At 39.5% G+C, this 24,171-nt stretch overlaps 1 protein-coding gene across 3 annotated transcripts in view; it reads left to right on the top strand.

Annotated features, from left to right (window-relative positions):
* Positions 1-24,171, top strand: part of magi1b (membrane associated guanylate kinase, WW and PDZ domain containing 1b) — a 416,356-nt gene that overhangs the window by 263,441 nt on the left and 128,744 nt on the right. The window lies entirely within an intron of this gene.

The raw sequence follows: 24,171 nt of genomic DNA, 5'->3' as shown, positions 1-24,171 counted from the left end.
AAGCTTCTTGTGCAATTCTGTCACATTCCTCCCATTGGCACGTGTTGTTCGGACCCCTATAGGATTCCATCCATTAACTCTGTTTTTCTCTTTGTTGATGCTGCCTGACCAGCTGAATATTTCCAGTGTTTTCTGTTTGAAAAGTTAAGGTTCTCATGATCAAAGCTAATTGGTGTATAAAACGATGATAAAATGGAGTTCTGTAATTATTTAAATTGTATTATGTCATGAATTATTTCAAATTGACAATACCCTAAATTGTTGGATTACTGAATACTGAGAGCATTTGAACTGCCCCATTGTTGGAATATGCTTTTTTTCAAACATGTCGATATAATGTGCCTAAAGCCTACTTCAGTACATGTCAATAAACATGTATTAAATGTCAGTAAACGATTGAAGTTGTACTTAAGGCAATTTGATCATGTTTTGTCATCCTAAATTATTACACCAAAGCAGAGTTTCTGAGATTTAAATGGACGTAATATGAACATTTCACACATTCAAACTAATACTTTACCAAGCATGATCATTAAAGAGAACATTGTAGAATCACAATGTTTATAGTAAAGCTAAAGGTCATCTGGCCTGTTTTAACTGAGTTAGTTCTTTGAAGGAGTAAGTCACCCTGTTACTAAAAATTACTAGGATGCCCTTGCATTTAATGAAAGGGTTTCAAAAGATGGCCCTCCAGCACTCAGTGATTGACAGGCTCACCAGTCTGTGATCCAGGTAGATGTTATCACTGGACAAGTCAGATCCCAGACTGAAAATAGGCTTGATAAATTACGTTTTCTTTATATTTTTTTGGTTTTAGTACGGTGATCATTCACTGAAACACAAGCATGCAATGCTGCAGATTTGGTTTTAACCGTGAAACAAATTTATTAAGGAAAAGAAATGGTGAAGACAACTGAGCGTAGACTTTCTCAACTTCTTGTAATTTCTTAAAGGTTTTAACCAAACATTTCTGGTCTGGAGCTTTCTAAACTACCTTCCTTCTTTTGGAGAAGTATTTTTTTAACCTATCTAGCAAACCTGAACTGAGACAAAAATCTTTCTTCAAGCTATATTCCTCCCAGCTGAAAAATAACCATTCTGGATTTTTCTAACTGAAAATTAATGCCCCACACTGTTCACCTTATTACATGTAAAAATTCCCATTGGCCTCCAAGAATTACCTTCCTCCTACTTTTCTTCAAAGAAATCATCATTCTCCAAACTCTGAAATACATGATGTTAAAATATATGTAAAGCAAACACCATACATCACAGCAGCCAATCTGCAAGTGGAGACGTCCTTATGATTCTGGAGAACAATGTTTCCCTGAGGTGACCGGTGGCCACAGTGGTCTGCATGGCAATAATACAAATTTTGGCCTTAATTTTCTGCCCACCTCTTAGCAACAAACTGACACTTAAGGTTAGCAGCAGAAACTCAAAATCTTGTGTGTGATTTGGAGAGGAACTTGCAGGATGTGGTGTTCCTATACGCCTGTGCCCTTGTACTTCTGGGTGGTAGACGTAATTGATTTGGGCAGTGAATTTGAAGAAACATTGTTGAGTTGCTGAACCTCATCTTGCAGATGGTGTACATTACAGCCACAGCTCTTCATTGATGGAGGAACTGAAGATGCCCTACATGTAGGTTATCTCAAGCAACTGAATTGTGAGGGGATAGAATATACGAAAAGGGCAAGAGAGATTGAAATTTTTACTGGAAGTGCAGTAGAAGAGCCAAGTTCTGAAGAGTCTTGATAGAAACTGAAAGACAAAGTGACTTGCAGAGTGAGTTCAACCTGCATCTATACAGTGACTGATAGTTTGTCAGATGGTACAGTAGAATGAGAAAGAAATAGTAATCAGAATCGATGAAAGAAGGGGGTGAATTCACATTCGGCAGAACCCACTATGATTACAGTGGGTGACTGTGTGGAGAAAAGAAGCATAAGAACTTTGAATAGAGATGTAGACTATTTTCTGACCAGAGAAAGCCTTCAGAAATCTTGAGCACAAAGAGACTTTGGAGTCCTAGATCAGGATTGTTTTCAGGTTAGCATGCAGGTTCACTTGGCAGTTAGGAAGTCAAATGCAATGTTAGCATTCATTTTGAGAGGGCTAGAATACAAGAGCAGGGATGTACTGCTGGAATATTGTGAGCAGTTTTGGGCCCCGTATCTAAGAAAGGATATGCTGGCATTTGAGGGGGTCCAGAGGAAGTTTACAAGAATGATCCCAGGGAAATGGGCTCCTCATTTGAGGAGTGATTGATGACTTTGGGCTTTTACTTGATGGAGTTTAAAAGAATGAAGGGGATCTGACTGAAACTGAAGAATATCATGAGGCCTGGATAAAATGGACGTGGAGAAGATGTTTACATGGGTAGGAGAGACTGGGATCTGAGGGCACAGCCTCAGGGTGAAGGGTCGTTCTTTTAGAATTAAGATGAAGAGGAATTTCTTCAAGGTGGTGAATCATTGGAATCCATTGCTGCAGAATGCTGTGGAGGCCAAGTCATTGAGTATATTAAAGATAGCGATAGATAGGCTCTTGGTTAGTAAGGCGATCAAGGGTCATGGGGAGAAGGCAGGAAAATGGAGTTGAGAAACATATCAATCATGATCGAATGATGGAGCAGACTTGATGGGCTGAATGGCCTAATTCTACTCCTATGTATTTGGGTCATATGGACATTGATAGGACCAGAAGCTAGTGATGATTGGTAAGAATGAAGAAATAGGAATATACTCGCTGTGTTTGTGTGTGTGTAAAAAAAAAATTATGTGGACATGTGCACAAGTGACACCCTCCCCTCCCACTTTTTGATCTATAGTCTTCACAATGATAAAACTGGAGCTTGAGGTTAGAAGTCAACAGCATGAGTATGCTAATTGCAATAATAACATTTAAACTCTGCTATAAAAGTAGAGGGGATGAGAGATTCAGGTTGTGTGTTTCTAGCTCCTATCTATACACGATGGAATGTTAATTACAGGTTAACAATACAGCTTTAAGGAAGAATGGGTAGTTAATGATGATCCAGCTCAATATGTTCGTTTTTGACATCTCTTTCCTCCCACTCAGTCCGACTGTTTCCCTTTTTCGCCTGAAGCATTGACTCCAGCTGGGCTATTCTGAAACCTCTCTGAAAAACCATTCAAGCACCTATATGTGTGTGTAGATATTGAATATTGACAGTTCATTGAACATAAGCAAACAATTCTTTTATTCTATTTACTGGACCAAACCTGCAAAGGGGCAGGAATTTTTTTTACTGATTTTTTTTTTCTCTCTCCTCCTGTCCAGTTGAGGGCCACTTGAGACAATTGTAACACCTCCCTATTGTTCTGGTTTCTGAACAGAACCAATTCTTCAATCCCCAAAGAGACAAAGAACGAGTTTTGAGACCTGTTTCTTTCTGCTCAGACAACAGCTACTGTTGGAGTCTACGTTCACACTCAAAGTAAAAACAAATTATTTCATCTTCAAGACTTTTTCATGTGATGAATAATAAAGATTCCATCAAATGGACTTTAGCAATATACAGTTTACCTAAAAAAAATTAATGTTTATCAATTTCTGCTTAAACTGAAGATGCTAAAATCGTATCATACAGTGTATTTCTGCCTAAGTCACTTCTACATCGGTATTGAATTTGCTGCCTCCAACATATTGTCATTATTTCCACAGAAGCCCCAAAAATGAGGAGTGCAGGCTACACTCTGCATCTTTACAGAAAGTGTCATTTAATTTCCAGAAATACTCTACGGTCAAATTTCAATTGTAGTACCAGGCTTGTAAGAGTGCTGCAAGAAAATTTTGATTGATTTAGCACTCTTATTGTAGTAAAACATCTCAAGGGATTCTACAGGAGTGCTATGAAATAAAATTTCACGTGCAGTCACATAAAGAATGTGATGGCCATAAAGGCCTGATGTCCACAGGTTTGGTGAATTGAATTGTCGGCAGAAATTTACACTCCCCCAGGAACTTTTTTGCAGGAGCATAGTGGTTATTATATTAGGCCTAATGATTAGGGTAGGCTTCCTGTTGCCTACTCCCTCTCCCTGGACTTCACAGCAATCTTAGGAGCAAGAGGGGATCAATCAGGGTGTCAATCTGTCCTTTGACCAATTGCGGCCCTTAAGTGGTCACTTAATGATCACATAGGGGAGAGGCGAGAGCCAAGTTTGAGGTCTGCAAGATCTCATTCCTCAGGCTGTTAGTGGGAAAGTTGGAGGTGTTCACCTTGACTGGCTGTCAGGTCCTATCAGAGGCCCCCCTCACCACCAAGGATTGCCCCAACCCTGCCACTTCTCCCTGGGTTTCCCCCCCATTTTGAGGAGTTTGCTCCTTTGTATTTCCTCTGTCCCACCCTGGTCTCCAGTCCCCTCTGCCCACCTGTCACTGGTGCCTGCTAGCCCTGTTCCATTCCTCCACTTAACCTCCCCATCTGATTCTGGCACTGATCTTTATTGGAAACTCTGTACAGACCTGGCAGTAGCTACTATTCCTAGTGAGGCTGTTGGACCCAGAGAGCTGCTAGCCATCCATAGGCGCTTTCGAGTGACACTGTCTTTCCAAATGGGGATCGAAGACTTGCCCTGAGCCAGCTCTGAATAAAAACCAACTGTCAGACAAGGTGGACTTGCCACCAAATCTTTCACTGAGTATGGGCAGTGGAACCGCAGTGAAATGCATGATCTGCCTCTGATCTCTGTGCTCAAGATGAGAGTTGATCTTGGGATACAAAAACAAGGAAGAAAATATTCTCAAAATGCTTTACGGTGTCACCTCGAATCCAACTATTTGCATGCTGTGGCAGATGGCTAGAGACATTTCTTTAGTTAGCTATTTGTTTACCCTTCTCATTTTGGGAGCACGTCTACTTTGAGAGAAAGTCACTCAATGAAGTACAAGGTTAGTCAGCCTTCATTCTTCATATCATGCCTTGTAAACTTTATCAAGTAAAACTAGAGGGATTCAAGGCATGAAAACAATTTTCTGGTAGCTTTGCTTTTCCTACGGTGGTGGCTACAGTTCAAAAGTACTTTGTTGGCTTGGGAGCACTTTGGAACACTTGAGATCACGAAAGGTTCAATAAAAATGCAAGTTTAGTTTTACTTTCTTTCATGGGTGGAGAGATTAGGCCATGACTGAATGTCTGATTCTGATTTATCTAAGTTTGTTTAAAAAAATCTTAGTTCAAAAATGTGGAATGGATAATTCTTTTACATTATTTAGAAGCTGACAAATATCTTGGAAGTTGCTATTTGGCAATGTAGATAAGATTTCAAATTCTCCAAGACTCGAGTTCAACATTCAGAAATGTAATTTTTGTTTAGCGCCTGAAAAATTCAATCTTCATAAGGTTAACTTGGCACGTTTTGACAAAGCTGCTAGATGATCCTTTTCTCGAGCCTTCATTCTTCTAGTCATGGGACAATCTGAATGAGTCCTTTAACAACCATTTGACTCCACATCACTAATGGGAAGGGGGATGGCATTAATAGAGCTGAGTTGGGGTGGAGGTAGGCGGGGGGGAGCTGGTCTGTGGCGTGGATGAGGATGGAGAGAGTTTGGTGTTTGGAGACATGCCCGGTTTTAGGGCTTAGTGTGGCTGCTATTCAATCATTGTTCATTGCAGTGGTTTGAACCACAAGATTACATTTTCTCTGATCGTTCATTGCTATCGATCTGCGTACAGAATTATTTTACAGAGGAATATAATTATCTTATTTATACAGACATACTTTTTTTAATAAAAAGAACAATTGTTGGACATTTGTTCTTAAATATTTGTCCAAATTGCAGGACACTTTTGGTAATTTATTTTTTCCTTTTCTATTGCCCTATGAATTTGTAAATTCTGTGCAGATGGGCATTGTTGTCATGTACTAGACATGTCATGAATGATCTAAAAGCGAGGCTGCTGCACTTCTCCCTTTTGCACTGTCAGCTGCCGGAAGATTATTCTTCCCTGAAATCTTTTGTTGTGTGGCAGGAGTCCTGCTGTAAGTAAGCCCCTGCTTCTGTCATCCCTCGGCATTTCGTACTGCGGGGCTGCAAAGCGTTCTTCTGTAAGGTTTGAGACCTGATCGTGTTTAAGGAGGATTAATTCCCTATGCAGGTTTTAAATTTCGTAGGATTCTGGCAACTGTGGGTATATAGGTACAGTTTATGCCATTTTAATTTGTTTTAAATTGTGGTCTTTGGCAATACGAAGCTTTTTGTATGATCAGTGCAATGGTGATGAATGCAGTGTGTTTAGTGAGCTTTAGCAGCTTGGGGTTGTGCATGAGTAGAGAACTTGTTTAGCAGTAGCCTGTCTTAGGGAACAGATGGCTTGTGGTGCTTTTAATTCATCTCCCAGGCTTTACATGAGGCCCAGCAGCACACTGGGACGCTCTTTTCACTTCAGCGGTGATGTGCAGCATTGAAAGAAGGTCAGCAGACACGAATAGGCTAAGATCAGGTCCAGATGCTTTCAGAACAAAAGGGCTTTGAAATAAATTCAGGAGGAAGCGTGGCGCTTGCATTGTGTTCTCTCCGCAATGCAGGTTGGGTTGCCCAGCTAAATTTTAATGAACTGAATTCCATAATTCCACCCTCCGCGTCTCCATATTCTCTCTTTTCCTTCAACATTTTTAAATCCTCATCTAAGTTGTGTATGAGAGATTTGTAAAAGAAGAAAAGATGCAACTTTGGAAGAAATCAATATAATCGTTCTATCAATAAATTGTAAAGTATGTTATTGTGACATTCCAGCTGGTGATGGTCATTCTTACATAGAATAGACTGTATATATTTATTATAGCTGAGTAACAGGCTTTTGGTTGCATTATCAATAATTTTCAATTGCTGTAATAGCTTACAATCAGTGCTATTTTTGTAAACTTTCAAATATCATGATTAAACTTTATGTTTTAGTTTTTAAAACCTCCAGGGATTTCAGTCCGTCCACTGATCAAGTTCAGGAACCCGACATGAAGGCAGTCAGCTAATACCACTTAAAAACGTTAGCCATTCAGGTCTGATCAGCCAAATCAATAACGTACAATTTTAGGATTCCAAGGCATACAGCAGTTGTTTGCAGTATATTAATATGCAGTAAGTAGTGCAATACAAATTGGAACTGCTTTGTCATGGTAACAGAGAATCTGTAATTTATAGTAACATGTCTGATTTCAGATGAATCGTTGGGGTCACAACAGCAGTGTGATTAGAAGCTTGAAGTTTCCCTGAGCCTGTTTCACATGCAAGCTCCTTCAGTAAAGCTATGCAAATCTTTAATACTGCCTGATTTCTTTTTTCCCTTCAGCTTGGAATATTCTGGTATCCTTTGGATTTGAAAACTCTTTCCCTATGCTAATCCTTTATCGTTTCACATCTAAGACTCATACTTAATCCTAACTATTTAGTTGTGCTCCATGCACAGATTTCAGAAATAAATCGACTGGCTAAAGGTGTTTCCATCCAAATAAAATACATTTGGAACTAATTGGAAGACTTACAGGCTAAAGCAAACTTGTCAATCAGTACAATCTCTCAACTGCAACAACTTTGATCCTTATGCATATCTAGTTGATTTTCTTTTGTGGACTTCTCACTTAAATCTTTTTATTAATTAAATGTGATAGCAACTCATGAAAATTGCTGTCAAAAATTCCAGAAACCTGCTGCAGAAAATATATTAATTTGAGAATTGGAATTCTGATCTGCGCTTGTCAGCATTTGCATACATTAAAATAGACTGCTCGGGACCTCCACACTCAAAAAAAAAATTGCATTTCCAATACTCATGAGAACAAGACAACACCATGGAAACTAATTATAAAAACTACTTTGCAGGTATTGCAAGTTTCATGGGTGAATGAGCATTGCACGCGTGCTTTATGTCTTCTGTTGTGATAGATTTCTTAGTTTGATATTAACAGGTTATTTTAAAAGGATTTCTCAAGAGCCATCTGTTTCCATGCATTCTATTTGCACGATTCATAATTATGATTTGACGCAGAGTGAATGTAGTTATGACCCTGTTGCTGTGTCAGCAAGTCCAGAAAAACTCAGTGTGTTTATCTTTAGTTGAGATAACATTTCACCTGTTTCATCAATCAGCCTGTGTCTCTGGAAAATCTGAAGTTTAAGGTAAAGCAGCAGTAAGTGCTGATTCTCTGCCTTGGTAAGATGATCCTCTTCCAGTTCTTCTTTTACTTGCCATACTCTTTAATCTATTCTTTCCTTTCTGTACAAAGGCACATCTTGAATAAAATATGTCCTGTGCAAATTTCAACCTTAAGAGATGAATCCCACCGGCGCCACTAGGTGTGGCATGGTGGCATGGTGGCACAGTGGTTAGCACTGCTGCCTCACAGCGCCAGGGACCCAGGTTCGATTCCAGTCTCGGGCGACTGTCTGTGTGGAGTTTGTACATTCTCCCTGTGTCTGCGTGGGTTTCCTCCGGGTGCTCCGGTTTCCTCCCACAGTCCAAAGATGTGCAGGCTAGGTGGATTGGCTATGCTAAATTGCCCGTAGTGTTCAGGGATGTGTAGATTAGGGGGATGGGTCTGGGTGGGATGCTTTGAGGTTCAGTGTGGACTTGTTGGGCCGAAGGGCTTGTTTCCACACTGTAGGGATTCTGTGATGGTTCTATGAATTGTTGTATTTTCTTAAGAAATCTATGTAAATGTCTTACAACATTTAGGCATCATTTCATTCCTCCAAATTTGAACTCTCTGGTGGTTTTGTCCAGGTAGATCATATTAGCAAAGATTTGAGATCAAACAGCAGAGAATCTAAGTCTCCATACTGACTCAGCATAAAATGACTGGTTGAGATGGGTAGCCACATTCATTTCATTTTTGTAAAGACCACTTAACAATCAGCAAGTTTATCAGTTTAGTTTGTCTCCTGTGTACACATGGTAAGTTAGAGAATATGGTTATTCTTTCATGTTTTATGTGTATTATTGATTTCCCCAGTTAATTGTTTTTACTTTAAAGTGTGCTCACTGCTTTTATCCATTTCCTTTAAGGTGAGAGTTGATTGCCCTTATTATCTCCATTACTGAAAATAGGCAGAGGCAATATTTTCAATCCTGTTGTTTGACTGGCCATTTATCTGTAAAGGCTTCCTGGTTTGATATTAACAGCTTATTTTGAAGGATTTCTCAAGTGGCATCTGTAAAAAAGAAAATCTTTAAAACACCAGAGTGGATTTCAACAAAACTTAGTACTAGGATATGACCAAAGGAAAAAACTGATTAGTGGTTAGAGAAGGTGGGGATTCGGGCCCTGGAATTTAAAAAAATATATATATGTTAACATTGTCTCAACGGTATGGTAGAATTTGTCACACCTATCAATTGTGAGCAGTATTTTCTGACCAGATTGTTGGATGTTGATTGGCCTAAAGTCTCTTCAGTGAGATGAAAGGTCTCAGTAAAAAGATCTCTTTTAGTTTTTTGGAGTACCGAGTTTACTCCAAGAAATAGCTACTGAGCATTTGTGTAAGGAGCTACTTTGTAGAAATGGCAGCTCACATGTAACTGGATCCCAAGTCTATAAGAGTTTCAGAGCTTGACATACGTTCTAGCCTTTGTATTTACTTATGTTTAACAACGTCTGTTAATTTCCATTCACAAGTGTGTTACTAGATCTTACTACTATTACAGAGCATCAACCAGGCAGAAAAAAGCTGGATGAGCTACAATTACAATAATGTTGAGGTAACACAATGTGACGGAGATGTCCTCTGAGTGTCCACTCTACTTAGTGTTCTCTTGACTAGTTGCTTTCAAGAACTATTCTGGCTGCAGGTTACAGTAGGGATGGTACTTTATGGAAGTGGCTGTCATGTTACCCCACCATGCATCTCCGCCAGTTATCTTCACTCCAATTACTTTCTCCAACCTTTCATATTTTATCTCTTCTGCCACCCCCACCATTCCCCATCATTACCACCGCATTATTTTGTTTTTAAATTGTATACTCAAACCTTCTGTTCTCCCTTCCTCATTGCAACACTGTTAGTCACTAATCATTCAGTTTTTGATCCGCACAACAGCCGCACCCACCCACTCTCCACAATAATAGGTGCTAAAATGCCAGTTTTAAATACTTTCCTCTCTTCCCCCCCTTCCTTCCCCCATTCTCTTCAACCCTCCCCCAAACTGTCCACTCTTCTCTCTCTTTCCCATTTTTTTTCACCTATTCATCTATTCTCTTCCCGTCCTCTCCTTCATTTTCCACTTTACCCTTCTTTCTAGTGTCCAGTTCCTTCCTAGCCTCTGACAGCTCTCCTCTTCCACTTGATTCCCTCAGAGACATTGCCTGCTTTCAAAATTCAACATTTACAAAGAATATTACATTAGAGGGGAAAAAAATCTCTCTGTATTCTTCTTTTTCTGTCTCTCTTCTCCACTGCCACTCGGGTATCACAATTTCTAACTGTAGCATGTAACTTTGACCTTTTCAGAATGTCTGGGAGATAATCAGCTGGTTTTGAAATTCAAATGTTTTGACACAACATAAAATGAAGAGAGCATATTTATTTTTCTTCTTTCTTTCTCATTCTTGTCTTCTTTTGCTCCTTCTTCCCTTACTTTAGTATATTTTTTGAAAGCTTGTGGAGCATAAAAATTAAAGTTACAACATGTCACAAAAAGATCATTGTGGCTGTTTCATATCCCCTGTCTCTTGGCCTTTATTGCAAGGGATTGGCGTAGAAGAATATGGAAGTCTTAGAGCAGTCATACAGGAATGTGGAGATCACTGGCATGGACAGCATTTGTTGCCCATCTCTAATTGTCCTTGTTCAGAGTGACTGTGAGTTAACCACATTGCTGCGGTCTGGATCCACATGCAATCCAGACCAGTTATGGATGGCTCAGTTCCTTCCCAAAAGAATATGAGTGAACCAGATGGGTCTTAGAATATTAATTGACACTTGTCATGGTCACCATCCCTAAGAATAACTCTATACTCCAAATTGATTTAACTGAATACAAAGTTCACAGGCTTCTGAGGTGAGATTTGAACCTAAGCTCCCAAGACATTAGTTGGGCCTTTGAATTGTTGGTCCAGTGACATTACCAATATGTCACCATCATGTGTTAGCTTCCAGTTCATAGTTGAAAGGACAACGTAACAAGACTAAAGGCAGTATTGATGAAACATTATCGTTGTGACCAACCTATGCTTTACACAACAACACAGAAGATTCCCCTTTTAGCACAACCAACAACACTTGCCAGATTTACATTGCATTGCTCTTCAAGTAGACATCCAATTCTTGCTCAACCATTTCAAAGGTTTTCTTAATTTATTTTTTTCCTCATCCTGAGATATTTTAATTTCAGAGTGGTTAAGTTTTTCCTTCGGGGATTCTTTCCATAGTGCAAATTAGCTGAAACCCCCAGCCTCCTCAACAATTTAGTCTTTTTAATCCAAGCGCCTCAATCTAGCTTCCTGCATGGTGAACTAAAGTATCACAGTCTCCCCCTCATGATCCTGTGGTCAATCCTTGTCCTTGAGTTTTAAAGAACATATTTGGTTCTGAGAAGGAAAGACTTTCTATCACTCAAAATGAATCACATTGGCTTTGTATGTTAGTAGAAACACGAGATGGCCATCTTTGAGACCTCAACTCTGTTTTATCTTAGAAGTAAATGTGTAGAGTAATAGACAATTTTTTTTTACAACCTAACATTCTCAATACTTTTCTGGGACTTAGAAATTTGCTGTCAGCACACAGGCTGCTCTCATTTTCTCCAAATGTAAACACTTTGCTCCTATTTCCAAGTGAAACAATCGAAGCTTCCTTCAATATCTTACAATCAAACCACCCAGGCTTGTTATCAGAACAGATCACATAACCTCTTTAATATTTAATGTGTATAAAGATCTTAAAAACCTAATGATTTTAATAATATTTGATTTGTTCAATCTCTGGGCATTATACTCCTAAATATAAAATAGCTTGCACTGCATTTTTTTTTTCCTTTGTGTCACCTAAAGGAGTAATATTTACCTTTGGTATTGACAAAAGTGTATCGCACACACCACATTTCCGATATGATCAGAAATTCCATTGGCAACTATTCACTCCTGACAGGGCCATCTTGCCCAGTAGTGAGCAAATAGGCTGCTTGATTTCTATTTAGGCAATTGGTGATGCCTGATTCACAAACTTTATGTTCACACACTTTATAAATTTAGATATAACTCTTAGCATTTGCCCATACTGTGCTTGTTTATAACTGAATGACTAAACTGAAGACTGTATGCGCAGGGGTGCTAGATTTCATGCTGTTCTGCTGATTCAGCAATTGTCACTTAACCATTATGTCATTAATGTTGTCTCAGCAGCAATCAAACTTAAAGCCCTAGATCATTTCTCAAATGAGGTCTGGCAAACCAGTCACCATTGTTCCTAACAAACTCCTCTAATTCTGTGCTCCTCACTGCATGCACGTCAAGGTGGGTTTAGAAATTGGGAATTGCTGCTACAACAGCAATAACAAGCATTTTCTTTTTCTAGGGTCAATTTACAGAGAAGCCTCTTAAGCACTTCACAATGAAAAAAGGAGGAGGCAGTGAGGAAGATATAGTGGATAATATGAAGGAGAGAGTGAAAGCATACCTGGAACAACAAGTCTTTAAGAGAAAGGCAAGGTCATAGTGAATCAAATTGACTTTAGGAGAGATTTGAGCAAAGAGGATGTGAGCTAAAATGTACTTTTGAAGTAAACTGTGGACAAGGAAGTGAAAATAACTAACAATTAAAAACCTTGGAAACAAAGGTGAAAGCGACTGATGTGCAAAATTCTTGTGTGAGAAAAGCTTTGGGACCTTGACTAATAGAATTTCAAAAGGTACCAAAAACTGGATGCTGTTTTATTATTCACGCTCAGGATGTGGGCATCGCTGACGAGGCCAGTGTTTATTAGAAATCTCCAATTGCCATTTTCCAGAATCACGGAATTGTCATTGCACAGGAGGTTATTTGACTTATTTGCACCTACCACCTTGAGCCAATCTCCTGCCTTTTCCCTAAATCTCTGCACACATTTCTATCTCTTGAATGCCTCAATTATAGCTGTTTCCAACATATTTCTCGGCAGTTATTGCATTCCATACTCTAACTACCCACTGTGTGAAAAAGTTCTTTCTATATCACCCTTTCTTCATTTGTCTGTCTCTTTAAATGTACACGCTCTAATTCTTTTTTTCTTTTAACAGCTTCTTCCTATCTACTCTGTTCAGCCCGTTCATGATTTTTAAAACCAGTATCAAATGTCCTCTCAGCTGCATTTTCTTCAAGGAGAATAGCCCCAACTTCTTCAATCTATCCTCATAAATGAAATTTCTCATTCCTGAAGACACTCTTTTAAATTTTGCAAGTTGTGGCAATAAACAGCCATTAAATCACCATCTTGACTTGGAACCATATTATCATTCTTTCACTATCACGGAATCAGAATATGGAACACCCTGCTAACAACATATGGACTCGAGAAGCAGTTCAAGAAGGTAATCTTTTTAAGGGCAATTAAGAATGGTCAACAAACTAAGGTCTTCCAGCGACACTCACATCACTGAAGGAACAAAAAAGAACATGCACACCACAATGCTGTTATGTTGGGAGTTCCAGGGCTTTGACCAGAGATGGTAAAGGAATAGTAATATTGTTATTAAGTTAGAATGGTGGAATGCAGGTCTGGAGAGGAGACTATAAGAGATAAAAAGTGGCAATCGGTGCTTTAACAAATAGAATGAGGTTGGAACACAAACAAGAAATGCTCTAGAAGTGGGGAAAATCCAGATTTATTGACTGATTGATTATCACAAAGCCGAGCACATTGCTGATGTCACATACTGTGGATCTCAGCCAGTGTCTTGAATGGAGCCAGAGACGAAGTCAAGACTTTTGGAAATCAAAAAGGATGTTTTTGGTTCAGCAGCATCAAATTAAAAGAGCCTTAAGTTCATTGCTGGCAAACTGTCCACCAGATAGTGAAGAGAATTTCGCCACAATTTTTGGGTTAGTGGCAGTGCTGGAGAGATTGACTTGGACATTCTCAACCTGTAATTGAGAATAGACCTGTTGTTGTCAGATGATTTTCCAAAGATGTAGCATGTAGGTGATAATGTATAAAGAATGTAATCATAGAAAACATGCGTGTCTTTGCAGGCAAGGTCAGTGAAAAGGAAATCTGTCTGGGCAGATAAATGGCTCCATTGAGTTGAATGGACTCGAACCTAAGAACTGCAACAAGGTAAAAACAGTCCTGGTGTGGGGCATTGGAAAGTTCAATAATGAAGGTGTCGGATGAACGAAAAGCAAAGCATGTTATTGTTGATGAAGATTTACCTTTTTAAAAAAGTCTTAGTATCACAGCAACTGGAAAGGAACAGTGTCCCTAACTTGGGAACTTTGTTTGAAATGCCTGTGAGCTGGTACGAACTGCTTAGCAAAATTATCTTGCTTCAACTATTTGTGTAATACTTGTCACAAGTAAATATCTAACCTGTTACACCAGCACAATTATTTTTGTACATGTGTGTATACAGTGTGTTTACAAGGCAACGTTTTTTCCAATAAACATGTTGAGATAAGAAAACGAACAAGTAATAACATCACCAAACAGTGGTTCGTGCATATTATCCTGAAATACTTGTTGACAAGCTTTTAGTCAACTACTGCAAATATTACATCCTCTTTGAGCAAGGAAAGGGACGAATAATCCAATGTTAGCATTAAGTGTTTCAGCTCTACCTGTAACCCTGCTATAAATAGGCAGTTAAATAGTATAATATTCATTCCTGGTTGGTAGTAATCGCTGAGACTAAAGTGTTTAGTTTAGTGGCACCACTTTGTCTTTGTCTGAAGCTATGCAATTCAAATTGAGATCATTCAGAAAATGTAAAACTTTGTTCATTGTTGAGTATAAGCATTGCAATTGTATTAGCTCATTTGTTTCTTGGAACTATTGCAGGACAAAAATACCTTGGATTTGCTATGAATTGCTATACTTAATCTGTGCTTTATGTTGAAAAATTTCTAATTTTAAAAAACATTCTCAAGCAAGTTCCATTCTCAAACAAGTTCCCATCAATGATATCAATTGGCAGTCGTTTAAGGATCTGGTGTGGTTGCCATTGGCAACAAAATCTGCACAGCTCTTAATGGTGAAACAAATCTTATGATGATCCCAAATGTCAGAATAACACAGCTAAGTCTTTCTTCCCTTAGTGTTTTCTAAATTAATAAACATTAAATCATCAAGCCCTTCTGAACTAAGTCTCATTTTGTAGTGTGCATTTGCAAATCACTTCAAATAATCTGTTATCTTATATAAATAGTTAATACTATGACAACTGTTAAATTTCTTCAAACTGGGATGTTATGGATCGGTGTTTGTTTCACTAAGTGTATTGTTCTGTTCAGTTCAGTGATATTCTGCTCCTTTATGAATTCTCATTTGGAAGTCACAGTTTAGTTTGAAAAGGATTTTCAGTTAGCATTTAACTGTTTATGCACTGTATTCATTAAAGACATGATCTAAGTTTTTTTTTTAATTGTATAAAAGAAAAGGATAATCTTATTGTATTTAACCCAGGCTAAGCAAAATGAGAAGTTCTGACTTTTGCACACTTATTCTGTCTAAGTTCGCACATGCACAAATAAATTGCAGTGAGACAATAGCTCTTGAATGTTGGTGATGTTTTGTACAAAGGGATATTGATAGACTTGGTGAATGGACAAAACTGCGGCAGATGGAGTTCACTGTAAGCAAATTTGAGGTTACCCATTTTGGACTGAAAAAAATATAGATCAGGGTACTTTCTAAATGATATGAAGTTAAATATAGTGGATAAACAAGGAGACTTGGGGATTTAGGTACATAGATCTTTAAAATTCCATGAACGGGACAAATAAATAAGAAAGCTAATGGAATGCTAGTCTTTATATCTAGAGGATTGGAATATAAGGATACAGACGTTATGCTGTAATTATACAAAACCCTGGTTATACCCCCTTTGGAGTAGAGAGAGTAAATCTGGGCACCACACCAGGGAAGGATCAATTGGCTTTGAAAGAAGTACTACATACGTTTACAAGAATGATACCCGGACTTCAGGAGTTAAGTTATGAGGAGAAAGTTACAAATTATGCCTATTTTCTTAAGAATTTAGAAGTCTAACGGTCAGTCTAATTGATGTCGTTGAGATATGAACAGGAAAAGACAGAGTAGATACAGCTAAATATTTCCACTGGTTGGGGATTCTAGAACTAGGGAGCACAGTTCTAAAAATTAGAGCCAGATTATTCAGAAGAAAAGTTGGCAAGCTAGTTGTTTGGAACTGTCTTCCACAAACGGCAGTGGATGCTGGATCAGTTGTTAATTTTAAATCTGAGAAAGATCATTTTTTTTGTTAGTGAAGGTATTAAAGGATATGGGCCAAAGACCGGTATATGGATTTAGACCACAGACCAGCCATGATCTTACTGAATAGCAGACCAGGGTCAAGGGGCTGAATGGATTCCACCTGTCCCTATATGGCTGGTTTCAGGTGAAATTGATCGTCCTGCTGCTTTAGACATTGAGGTGGTATGAAGATGGAGACAGGTAATTCTTGTGTTCATCTGAAGAAATTAATTGACATGTTTGAGTACTTTTTAAAATCACCTTCTGTGGCACCTGTTCAGTCAAATCAGGAGACAGAGTTTAAGAAGAGACTTGCCAGTGAGAGTGAGAGTAAAAGGGAACCCACTTAGGATTTTATTTCTTCAGTATCCCAATTACTTGTTCCGTTATGCACTGAACCCAGATACTTAAAACACAAAGGGCTGAATTGTTTTGTTTTATGACTTCTCTTCAACTGCCCAGTGATCAGAGTATGGTCATAGCTTGTGTGTTCCATTGCAGCTTAATTAGATCATGGTTGGGAATTTCTTTCTCAGTCAGTGTCCCGTTGTGCAAGAGGTTTTGTTTTATTGTTTTTATTTCCCCCAACCAGTTGAGTACTTAGATAATTACTTAGATTTTGTGCTAATGAGTTAAGAAATGACCTACCTCCTCCCCCTACCCTCATCCCCCTTACCCTTTCACATCCTTCAATGCCTTCGTTCTGGGTGTACATTTTCAGCCAGGTGGCCTCCATTGCAGTATTTGTGGAACACAGAAGGTACAGTGATTCAAATATACAGTACAGCCATCTTTGACTGCAAACACAAGTTGCGGGAACGTAGCTTTGGTCTATTTAACAAAATCCAATTAGAATTTCCCAGCCAGTAGATTCAAAAATCAATTTTTGATATAAAGCATGATTTCATAACAGTAATAAAAGTTGTTCATGTCTCATTGATACTTATTGTATGAAACAGTTTATTACAATGTTCATATTGCAGCATTATATAGCAGTATTACATGCCTCCAACTTCTGTTTTGTGCCTAATCCACTGATGGAGACCCAGCAGACGATTGATGCCAGTGATTCAATGAATAAGCATGATCTACAAAAACCACTGCATCTTGAGCATTTGAAATATTTTCAAAACTGGTTTTGTACCTCCTTCATGTGTTTTTTATACAGGTCTCCCCTTATTCATTGCTAACGTAGCTCTTGTGGATTTGTGAAATTTCACTGCATTGTGGCTACAAAGGTGTGGACGTGCAGTATTTCCTAATTTTTTAGCTTTTTGTTGCCCCATCTTAGAAATGTGACATGGTTTCTTAAACAATCAAAAAGGTTAATAGAATATTGGCCTTTATCACGGGCAGGCTAGAATTGGGAGGAGAAATAGTCGTATGCTGTAGTTGTGCAATATCCGGGTCAATTCTTGAATACTATATTCGTTTCTGGCTGTCACATGTTAGCATGGATGTATTGGCCTGGAAGGGGGATACGGTGCAGATTAACCAAAATGATGCTAGGGCTTAAAGGGTTAAATTGAAGACAAATCACAAAGGCTTGGTTTATATTCCTTTGTGTATAGAAGATTTGGGAAGTAATCTCAAAGTGTTTAAAATTATTACTGTAAAGGTGTTGATGGAGTTCAGTGCAAGTGTCATCATCTTAAAACTAGAACAGGCTGTTCAGGGCATTTCTGCAAACACAGAAGGAATACAAATGTATGTTTCTCTTCCCCCAAAAAGCAGCGGGCACTCATAAAATCCCTACAGTGTGGAAGCAGGCCATTCGACCCATTGAGTCTACACCGACTGTCTGAAGAGCATCCCACCCAGACCCACCCTCCCAACCTATCCCTGTAATCCTGCATTTCCCATAGCTAATCCACCTAGCCTGCACATCCCTGTACACTGTGGGCAATTCAGCATGGCCAATCCACCTAACCTGCACATCTTCGGACTGTGGGAGGAAACCAGAGCACCCGAAGAAAACCCACGCAGACACGGGGAAAATGTGCAAACTCCACACGGATTCTCACCCAATGGTGGAACTAAAGCCGGGTCCCAGGCGCTGTGAGGCAGCGGTGCTAACCACTGAGCCACCGTGATGAACTGTTTGTTTATTTGTAAATGTAATGAGGTACAAATCAGTTGCAATCCAACTGAACAGTCTCAAGGGTTGAATGGCCTACTCCTGTTCCTGTGCTCCTGTACAGATTGCATCATTCAGCAAAAGCAGAGTTGCTTGTAAGAGTGAACAGCTGGTGCAGGTAATTCTTGCTGGAGGAAGCAAGCTCCAGGAGCCAGGAGGGATTTTTTTTAACCTTAAATATTGTAAGTTATGGTTTGCTGAGATTTTGCTGCCATTTTGTAAGTTGAAAGTATTGCATTGCAAACAGCATTCAAACAGCTACTTTTTGGGGGAAGAGAAAAATACATTTGTACTCATTTTGTGTTTGCAGAAATGCCCTGAACAGCCTGTTCTAGTTTTAAGATGATGACCCTTGCCCTGAACTCCATCAACACCTTTACAGTAATAATTTTAAACACTTTGAGATTATTTCCCAAATCTTCTATACACAAAGGAATATAACAACATAATATGGTTCTAACTTTGTTTTACTGCTTTAAGATTATCTTAATTTCAGATGCTAATAATACTCAGTTTTTCTGGTCCAACCCCTTTATATAATTACTCACTACTCCAGGTATGACAATGAATAGGGGAGGAAAATGAAAAGTTAATTTTTTTAAGGGATGGCAACAATTAAATGGGTGTGTTACTGGAGCAATGAGGATTGGAAAAAGAAAATTACAAACCTTGTCAAGACCATTAAAAGGCACCTTGACACATCATCAACTTTTGACAAAACCAAAGAGGCAAGTGATTAAGATGTTACAGGCCACAATGAAGTCAAAGGGATCCATAGGATCAGGCAGCAATTTATAGGCACATTTCTGATAATGTAGTCCAACACTCAGTTGACGTAATTAATGTTGTGTGTTGCATGAGATGCTGTAGCAAAGATTTTCCTCTTTTCCACTCTTCCACCATAATCCTATAGGTCAATACTGGAACATGCCTGCAATGTGACATTGTCAAGGTCACAGTTGAACTTTACTATTGTATCTTCTCGTAGCTAAAGGACAAGTACACAGGCATAGCTTGATTGCTCACACAATTCCTTTGTAAATGCCAACAGAAGTTGGGGAAGAGGTGGGAGAAAGTAGTACAAAATAAACTAATAGATACATGTTTGACTGAATGGCCTGCTTTTGCACTGTAACAACTCTGTGAGAAGTTCAAAAACAGTCTGTTGTATTTTCCAGTGAGTAGTTTAGTTTAACTCACATCTGCAGTAATTTTAACCATAGTTTCATGACCCCAGGTGATTAGGTTTCAACATCCTCTTGCATATTTTGAGTCTCCATTTTTGAAAGGTAGGAAGAAAGTTATTTGCACCTCTCCATGGGTTTATTGTCTCTGGTGGTCTTCCTAGACACGGTGCCTTCATGAAAGGGAATGTGATTTGCATAGTAATGCAAATTTTATTGTTGGTCAGTGTCTCCTTACTTCAGTGAAAAGTCATTTTTTTCAGCTGAAATTGCCTTTCTGAAAAAGCCTTGGATGTGAGTCCAGCTGGTGAAATTCAAAACTTAATATTTAATGCAGCACATCATGACACAACATATTCAAACTCTGCTGCATGGTAGCCACTGGTGTCCAGATGGTAGAGCTTGGCATCTTCTGAGCTGATTCAGCCTCTGAGAGAGTAGGTAACTGGAATCCTCCCCAGGAGGGCTTTCCCGAGGCTGCAGAAATAGTTGGTAACATCTTGGCAACTGCAACCAAACAGACAACACAGGCTCCTGATCATTCTGGCATGCAGTACCATAAAAAGCATGGCCTGTTGTAATTGTACAATGTCTGTAGAGCACCGGAGCCTGTGAACAGATGGGTTAATCAGACTTTTGCATCTCAATATGATGCCACCACTCGTCAGTGGTGCCGCTGGTGTAAAGGGGAGTCCTCAGCAAAAGCGATCTGCATTTTGCTTCCTACAGCTGTTACAGTATGGGCAAGCAGGCACAATGTTTTGCATCCTTATGTACCAGTTATCTTTCCACTAGATATAACCTTGCTGGCCAACCCTTTGGTGCCAATAAAAAAAACTTGGGGAAGTTTTGAAAACTGGCACATTTGAAAATCAAAATGCTGGATGGTGTGGCACTGTAGGGGAAAACAATAAATGTACTTAATTCTTCAAGTGTGTAGGCCTCTCATTTGCAGATTCACCCAAAACTTAATTCTTGGCAGGTTCATTGGACATGCAGGTGATAACATGGTTTGGAACGTGGAACCTTTCCTGGTTCCCCATCAATTGATTGGCTAATCGCTTCAAATCATCATCCAACAACATCTGAAGAATTGAACCTTAAACCAGTAACGAATTCACATAATTCACTTCCACCAGATTTACCACCTTCTGACAGACTCTGAGAGAATGAAAATTGGCACTAATAGTTTCTGAGACACATTCTTGAAAGAGCAAGAAAGCAAAATACGGATAGAAATATACAGACCCTTCTGTCCAATTCATCCATGCTGACCAGATATCCTAAACTGATCTTGTCTCATTTGCCAGCATTTGGCCCATATCCCTCTAAACCCTTCCTATTCATATACACATTCAAATTACTTTTGAATGATGCAATTGTACCCCCATCTCCATTCCTCTGGCGGCTTGTTCTGTACATGCACCACCCTCTGCATCAAAAAGTTGCCCCTCTGGTCCCTTTCGCATCTTTCCCTTCTCACCTTAAACCTATGCTGTCTAGTTTTGGACTCCCCCCTACCCTGTGAAGAAGACCTTGGCTATTCACTCTATCCATGCCCCTCGTGATTTTAGAAACCTCTGTAAAGTCATCCCTCAGCCTCCAATGCTCCAGGGAGAAAAGCGTCAGCCTTTCCCTATAGCTCAAATCCCAGCAACAGCCTTATGAATCCTTTCTGAACTCTTTCAAGTCTAACAGCATTTCTCCTATAGCAGGGAGACCAGATTGAACATAGTATTCTAAAAGTGGCCTCACCAATGTCCTGTACAACTACAACATGACATCACAACTGAAATAATAAATGCACTGACCAATGAAGATAAGTGTGCCAAATGCCACCTTCCCCACCCTGTCTCCTTGCAAATTCACTTTCAAGGAACTGTGCACCTGCACCGTTAGATCTCTTTTTTTCGACAACACTCCCCAGGGCCCTACCATTAACTGTGTAAGTCCTGCCCTGATTTGCCTGAACAAAATGCAGCACCTCACATTTATCTAAATTAATCTTCATCTGCCACTCCTCAGCCCATTGTCTTATCTGATCAAGGTCCCATTGTACTGTGAGGTAACCTTCTTCACTGTCTACTACCTCACCAGTTTTGGTGTCAAGTGCAAACTTAGTAACCATGCCTCCCGTATTCACATCCAAATCATTTATTTAAATGACAAAAAGCAGTGAACCCAGCTCCAATCCTTGCGGCACACCACTGGTCACATGCTTCCAGTCCGACAAACAGCCTTTCACCTCCAACCACTGTTTCCTACATTCAAGCCAATTTTGTGTCCAATTGGCCAGCACTCCCTGGATTCCAGAACAACCAGAAGTCAGAAATAGCAGGGAATAGATTACAAAGCAATGGGGCATGCACAGTAACTGGACTTATAGACCACCATCTCCCTTTCCACAGTCGATATTGTTTGTGATTTCGGTTTGTGAGGTGTACCAGCAGTGATTCATCTACAGTGGATTCCGCAATCTTACTGGAGAAAAGACTCATCCACCAGGCAGCTAGCATTCTGGCTGAAAACTACTTTACATTTGTGCCTCCACAATGTCACTTGAGTCATAGAGTCATACACTTATATAGCATGGAAACAGATCCTTCAGTCCAACTCATCCATGCCGACCAGATATCCTAAAGTGATCTAGCCCCATTTGCCAGCATTTGGCCCATACCCTTTTAACACTTCCTATTCACGGACCTACCCTGATACCTTTTAAATGTTGTAATTGTACCTGCCTCCACCATCTCCTCTGGCAGCTCATTCCATACATCACTCCGCGTGAAAACATTGCCCCTCAGGTCAAAGACTCTGAAGATTTTTCAAAAATCTTTGCTCAGAGGAAGGTGAAACATCGTGACAGCTATTTCATCAGCAAGCAGTTGGGCTGGTGCGTCCACCTACTCACTGACTTGCACGTTGCTATTCCTCAGTCTCCACAAGACAGTACAATCTCACTTTGACTCTCATAGGGTAAAACTTGCCTGGTACAGGCTTAGGGTAGCATACCGTTGCCTGTAACAAGCTTTCACTGAGGTATAACTTGCCTTGCAAAGGCCCTTACTGAGGACACTGTTTGCTTGACATTGGTTTTCAGTGAGAACCAATTCTCCATGTACTGGTTTGCATTGATATGCAGTTTCCCTGGTACAGACTTTCACTGGGGCACAGTTTGACTGGCACTGGATCTCTGGGACAGCTACCCCAAGTAGCCACTCTTAATTGCGAGTGGGCATATTTGTCATATTATTACGTTTCATGATCATCCAGCCAGGATAATGCCTAATCAGGGCTGGGAAACCTAGCCTAATGTCAGCTGCCTTCCATGTTCATTCCCATATATTTGGAATAATTGGCAGTAGGAACTCAATCGGTCTGTTTATTTTCCCTTCATTACCTCAGTTTAAGCATTCTCATCGCTGCCTTCGGTAGAGTTGTTTCATTTGGCACAGATCACAGATTTTGAATCTAGAAGACTTTAGTTTTTGTAGTGCAGTATAACACACTCTGCATTTATTCACTTTGCTATTGAAGGTGCCAAATAATGCAAGATTCAACAAGAATTACAAAAGTGTAAAGGTAGGGAGTAGATTCTTATTAGAGAAAAATCAGCTTAGAAAATGTTATAAGAATTCAAAAGAAAATTAACTCTGAAAAAAGCTATGAGAAAAGTAGAAACGTTCAAAAGTGGAGTAACATTTCAGCTTTAAATGCTGCAGAATTGAACTTTTGATTACTTTTGTGCTTTTCATTTCATATTTAATTCAGTTTAAGATCCAGAAGCTCCAATGGAGGGAGCTAGAAACCTTTCAAATGTACCATGAATGGATTACTAATAGAAAATAAAGTTTTATATTTGGACTGAAAAGTTGAGCCAGAACCTGCAAATCCTTCATGTGATTTCTGGGTCTGGCTGCATATGAGCAAAATTGTTTGTTCTTTGGCAAGTAATGCTGAAGGAGCGCAACTAATATCACATCTGCAAGGGAGCTGGGTTTGGGAATACTCGTTATTAATGGGCCCAAGTCCAGCTTCTTTCTTATTGATACTGATACAGTTGAACTGTTAAGCTAAGTGTGTAGCCCTTCCTGAGTTTAACCCTTTCACTGAATGTCAATCAAATTATCACTGATGTTTATGGTGAACTTGGTGTCCATAGTTGATAAATTGGGAGAGGCCCAAGTTCATTTTGAGTTAGCTACACTCAGCCAGGGTGGATATTGGGAACATAGAATTGGCCTTAACAATCCTTGATGGAAGAAAAGGAGAAGTCGGGCCCCCTGATGATTTTTTATTGTAATGAGTAAAATCCTCACTGCTGTGACAACAAGGTGTAGAGCTGGATGAACACAGCAGGCCAAGCAGCATCAGAGGAGCAGGAAAGCTGACGTTTTGGGCCTAGACCCTTCTTCAGA

The sequence above is a fragment of the Rhincodon typus genome, chromosome 16 (assembly GCF_021869965.1).
Source record: "Rhincodon typus isolate 14 chromosome 16, sRhiTyp1.1, whole genome shotgun sequence".
Classification (NCBI taxonomy): domain Eukaryota; kingdom Metazoa; phylum Chordata; class Chondrichthyes; order Orectolobiformes; family Rhincodontidae; genus Rhincodon; species Rhincodon typus.
The sequence above is the reverse complement of the archived record's forward strand: the minus strand, read 5'-3'. Positions and strand labels throughout refer to the sequence as shown.